Consider the following 6,003-nt stretch of genomic DNA (forward strand, 5'->3'; position numbering starts at 1 on the left):
ATTTAACATTTGATAAACAATTACATAACTTAGACAGAAAATTACATAATTTAACAAAAAATTAATAAATAAGAAAACATAAACACTACCATATGATTATGGGTATTTTAGGATCTCTATTATGTCATCGACAAATTTAAAATTTGTCACGTCAAACTCGACAGGTCCCTTAGTTAGCCTACAATGATATGTTCTCCATACAACCTTTGAATCTTCATCACTCTTCAACTCAATACAATTTTATTTCACACTTCCATCGGTATCAATCCATGGTGCAAAACTCGATCTTACTCATCTTTCTGTTCATGGCGGTGGGCAGCACATTGTTGTACCCCAAAATTTTCCCTCCTTTTTTTTCATAGTTTTTATCCAATTACTTGACTTGGGGACCAGTTGCATACATTAATAACTCATGCATATGCGTCATTCATTCCATTAGGGTATCACCATAGATTCAAAATTCTTAGCTTATGGGGCTAGGGTTTTCAAAGTGTGAGTTGGATTTTCATCAAAGCATAGGGGAAGTGAAACCCTGATTTCTTGATGGTGAAGGTATGGATTCAACAAGGGGTTACCTAAGCAATCCTCAGGGGTCTTCAAAACCCTAGCTCTTTATGGTGTGATAATGGGATCCTTTGGAGCTTCAATAGGCATTGTCTTGGCCATCAAAACCCTAATGAAGGCTCATACATTGGAAGACTTGTTGTGGAAGCATATGGTTTGGTTCAAAGGACTTGCTTGAGGGGTAGGCCTCATGGAAACCCTAATCAATTAGGGAATGGTCTTGATGGACTTTGTGGCTTGACCTTCCATTTGGTGACATCCAAAACCCTAATTTCACCCATCTTTCACCCATTGATTGATTGGTATCATCTTGATCCTTTTCCTTTTGTCTTGGCTCAAGCCTATGGTCCCATAGCTTCCATGCTTGGCTCCACCCTTGTCATTTCACTTGATCACTTCAAGCACTTGGTCCATGTTGGTTTGGTCTCACTTGGTCATTGGTCTTGAATCCAATCCATCTTAGTCTCAATGTCTTGTTGTTTTATACATGGATTGTTGGTGCATTCATGGTTTTGTCTATCCAAACAACTAAAACCTAATATATCACAATCTAATTGAAGGTTATGTCTACTAATTCATGAATGGGGTGTCATTCAAGCCTTAACCTTACTACATCAAGTCATAGTTTTGTTCATAAACCATGTTAATAGGTTCATACCATTTATAAGCCAAGTCATGATCATCTCATTCCAAATTCAAGCATACATGTACAAATAAAAAAAACAATTTGAAAACCACTTTCAACCCATTTTCAATCCAATTCATTCAAAACATACCAAGCTCATTCATTACATGGTCATAAAATATCCAAAATACGAAAAAATTACAAAATTAAGAGGGTTGACCAAATATTGACTTTGGTCAACAGTTGACTTTTTGGTCAACTTTGACCAAAGTCAACCAAAGTCCCCAAAAACCTAAATTCCCATCTTAAACTCTAATCCATCATTCCATTGTTCATGCTTGCTTGATTCCATCATGATTTCTTCATTTGCTAGTTTATCTTTGACCAACCATGTTCATGTCCATGCCATGCCTACAAAGCCGATCAATATCATTAACATACAAACTAACATGTTGTCATGAACTTCAAACAAAAACAAATTAGCATATTGCTTTTGATTCTAAAACAGAAGTAAGCCATAGATCTCACTCATCCAAACATGGCTTCATGACATGACCATTACAAGTCCAAGAACCCTCACTTAACCACTGTCCAAGTTCAAGGCAGATCTGACATCAAGTAACTACACACAGATAAATTGACAGCATTGCTTTAATTGCCAGGTTCATACCGATTGGAACATGTTGCAGAACCATGTCCAAACCATTGGGACTGATAGCATAACATGCCCGCACCTGCATCAACTTAGACAGGAGAAGATTAAGTGTAACACACATCAATCTACCAAGTAATGCACCTTGAAACTAGTAGTTACCTCAATACCATGATATGGCAACCTTACCTTGCAGTTTGGTCCAACACCATTGCTCCATGAACATCCTGAAATGCTAAATCCACAATTGGATTGCACCATACCACAAACCTGTTTCAAATTCGAGCCAAACAAAGCAGTCCTGCAACATGATGCGAACCAAGACCATTGTGTGGATCAACAGCCAACAAGTTACCTGCAAGAAGACCAATCAACCATCATATACAACCAAAAGACAAAGTAGCGCCACACCAATTGGCAAGAATCCATGACAGAATGACATTCAAATCCATATCACACCAGGGAATCCAAGTCAAAACTTAGCAATTATTCTGCAGCATGAGTGCCAAAGTGTTTTGTTTTTCTTGGATCAGTTAAAGCACACAACCTAAAATAGTTGAGCAGGGCATCAATCACAGGGCATGCCAATGCTATAGCCTGCAGCAGAACCATCATGAACCTCCAACCACAAGCTCATGTCAGTTACCATCCAACTCTAGCCTGGGAGGAGGTTTCAACATAGTTCATGGAAAGCATACTCAATCCTCAAACTAACCTGATGTATCAATCATAATCCAAACAGACATACATCTAAGGAAGCCAAGTAATCCTACAATGTATCAGTTTATATTAGGTAATTGGTAAGGCATCTAGGCCAAGTCATGTATCAAACCACAAAAGCCTTTTTCAAACTTGTAGTATGAACTATCATGTAAATCCTCCAAAAACCAATGTAACCAACCTTACACAAGTGGACCTGACCTGCAGTATGACATCCAAATTGCAACACCATGACAAAAGCATCAAAGCAGACCTGTAGTGATACAACAACTGGCAGCAGGTAATTTAGCTCACAAAAGCATCCCAATCAAGCCAAGTGATCCTACAGTGAAACACCTAAATCATAATGGCTTACCATGCTTCCAACAATAACAAACCTGTAATATAAGCCACACTTCTACAGAACCCTACCACAAATCATCCAACCTGCAGCAAAACACAAACATAAGACAAGTGAAATCCTGCAGCAAACCAAGGCAGAACAGGGTCAGGAAGAAGACACACAAACCTTGCCATCAAGTCTACTGCAGAATCATGTGATTGCTGCTTGCACCAGAGCCACATCAATATAAGGAAACAAACATGTATTGAACACCCTGCTGAATGAAACATACCATTTCACTATTGTTAGCATACACCACAACAATGCCACAACAATCCAAGGCAGTGCAAAAGGAATCAAACCTGCAGCCATGCTCAAACATTGCCTTGCAAATTGGTTTTCAGCATGAATGGCAACATCTGTCTAAGTTTAGTTCCATATTTGGCAGCATAACAATATACTACAACAAGGGGAAATTTGCATCAAGCCAAGCCACAAAAACGTGTCATTAAGCAATGCCAACAACAGTTTCACAAACCAACATAGTGGACCTACAATGAATATGCTTGTGCTGCAACAATGTACATTGGTCATGACACTACACAAACCTGAATACAAGTCCTACACCATAAAACCCATAACACTTGCCTAATCCAATTCACTAACCAATTGGGAACCTGTTCTACAAGTCACTAACCAAGTTGCAAGGCCAATCCCAATCCTAATGTAACCTGCAATAGCCAGTCAGAAGCGTAATTGGATTTAACACTCAATAAGCTAACCAACTAATTTGGATTCATTAACCAACTCCCTAACTAACTGAGTTTGGAGTTAACTCAATGAGTTCATTCTAACCAACTCTAAACCTCACCTAACAGACTCCAAGCCAATTCCCAAACTTATCTCTAATTCAAACCTAATGCCTATTTAATCATGATCATCATCATCATTTCAACATCTCTCCTTTTTGGCACCATCACTCTAAATTCATCGCAAACACTCTACCTCTCACTCACCACTCATTCAAAGCTCTTTTCTCCCATAAGCCATTGAAGCTTCAAATTGCTTGAGCTAAACCATACAGAAACGACATCCCTCACCGTTCGCTCCCTCTCAATTTCCAGAAGAAGAAGAAATAAGGAAGAGAAGAGAATGATTTGCGTCAAAGAAAGCAAAGAAAAGGAATCAAAAACTCACCTGACGTATTTTCGGCCTCCTTCTCCGGTGAGTAATTCTCTGACTATTGCCTTTTCGCGCTTCCTGGTTACCAAATTATAGAGTCTAGGGAGAGGAATCCAAGCCCTAAGGTTGTAGGCATTAATTTTTCATAGTCTCCTTTTAATTTGCTTAAAATGACCTAGGGTTCTTCAAATAGAGCCCTTCGATTCAGTTTATCCAGTGATAATCTTCCCAATCCATTCCCAAATCCGTCACTAGCGCAGTATTGCACACCAGATGGTGACCTCCACTTTGATTCAGGTACACCATCGTCGCTGGAGGCAGCCGCCGACACGGTGTCTCCCGGTGGCCGGTCATCAAAGTAGGTTGTGAGTGAGGGAGATAGTTAGTGAGCAGGTGACTAATTTCAAATTCTTGTTGACTTGTCCAAGTCACCGGTGGCCTTTGATTGTTTCTAATGGGCTCAATTCCGTCCAAGCCCAATGATTTCAGATTCACACACCAATGCCCCTCACACACACCCATTGGACAATGGACAATAATATGTTGGGATTAATCTAAAGCCCATACTCAGTTTTGTTGCTCATCACCCTGTTTCCTGTGGTGCACCCCCCTATGGCCAACAATAGTTCAGCATTGGGCTTGGCTGAAACCCACACATCAAAATTCAGATTGTCAACCCCTTTTCATGAGTTACACCCCTCCTAGCCCATACATTAATATTGTTTTATTTGTTTGCTAATTAGTTTCTAGTCATATTAATTAGTTTAATTAGCTAGCTTATGTTAATTAGATTAATATTGTAATTAGGTTTTAGAACCCTAGGTTGATAATTGGAATTAGTTAGAAATAATTAGGTTTTTTAGAATTTAAGTAATTTCTATACAAATGGACTAAGATCAATCTTTAGGATTTAATCAATTTTAGGACATGGTTAGACATTAACTGGAATTTGATTTGTGTTAATATTTAGACATATTTTGTAAATGGCCATTTTTCCTTTTAGGGGTAATTTTGGACATTTGATCCATTTTTATAACATGATCCCTTAGGACTAGAACTTGACATTAGGATTTAATCAGTTCCTAACAATTGTATGCTCCCTTAGGGATTGTACCTAGAATTTTTTATCAAGGCTTTGATTAACATGCACATGCTCCCCTAGGATTTTAACATAGGTTTTTAATCAACTTTAGTCAACCAATGCATGATCCTTTAGGATAGTTTCTAACAATTACTAACTTCTAGATTAGGATTAACCTAGTTTCCTAAACCAAAATAAACCCATGATTAAATTGATCAAAAGCAATTTTGATCAATTAAATCCTTTGAACTTGTATAATCCCACAGTCTAATGTGAGTGACCAAAAGACCCTTGGTCACTTAATAAGACCCACCTTCTAAGTTGTGGAGCTCGAAGCCTCAAGTCAAGATCTTCAATCAAGGCAATCCTCAATCATACCAAGCAGCAGATTATACAAGCATATCAAAGGTAGCATCTTCAAGAGCTTGTTAAATCAAAGTTAGAATTGTGTGGCATGAGCCTTAAGCAATAGACAATAAGTGTGACTAGAGTATTCCTACCCCCATTATGAGTATTTCTAGGTATGGGACATATGACCCAGTGCTCATCGTATTCGTCTTTATTCATAGACTTTAGCACAATCCTAATCACTCGATAGATGAGTCTCTCTCTCTTCACAGAGCAATGCAACAAGCAAGGACTACATCAACAACTTATCAATCGTGAATCAAGTTATACGAGCCTTAAGCAATAGAGAAGGAGTGGGACTGGAGTATTCCTACCCCCATTCTGAGTATCTTTGGGTATGGGACATATGACCTAGCGCACATCGTATTCACCTCTATTCATAGACTTTAGTGCGATTCGAATCGAACGATTGATAAGGTCTTCATCAACACAAGAAATAATAACAAAGA

General features: G+C 38.6%; 1 long non-coding RNA gene across 5 annotated transcripts; it reads right to left on the bottom strand.

Moving 5' to 3' along the window:
* Positions 1-1,324: 1,324 nt before the first annotated feature.
* On the bottom strand, positions 1,325-4,493 carry LOC127083462 (uncharacterized). 5 transcript variants are annotated; one of them, XR_007788417.1, is made up of 6 exons: positions 4,081-4,488; positions 3,246-3,343; positions 3,070-3,160; positions 2,743-2,987; positions 2,031-2,196; positions 1,325-1,923 (listed from the first exon to the last, which is right to left on the bottom strand). It is a non-coding gene; the product is annotated as an uncharacterized LOC127083462 (long non-coding RNA). The 5 variants fall into 5 exon arrangements; XR_007788420.1 differs by having other exon boundaries at positions 1,325-1,600; positions 1,718-2,987; positions 4,081-4,493; XR_007788419.1 differs by having other exon boundaries at positions 1,325-2,196.
* Positions 4,494-6,003: the final 1,510 nt, after the last annotated feature.

The sequence above is a fragment of the Lathyrus oleraceus genome, chromosome 5 (genome assembly GCF_024323335.1).
Source record: "Lathyrus oleraceus cultivar Zhongwan6 chromosome 5, CAAS_Psat_ZW6_1.0, whole genome shotgun sequence".
Classification (NCBI taxonomy): domain Eukaryota; kingdom Viridiplantae; phylum Streptophyta; class Magnoliopsida; order Fabales; family Fabaceae; genus Lathyrus; species Lathyrus oleraceus.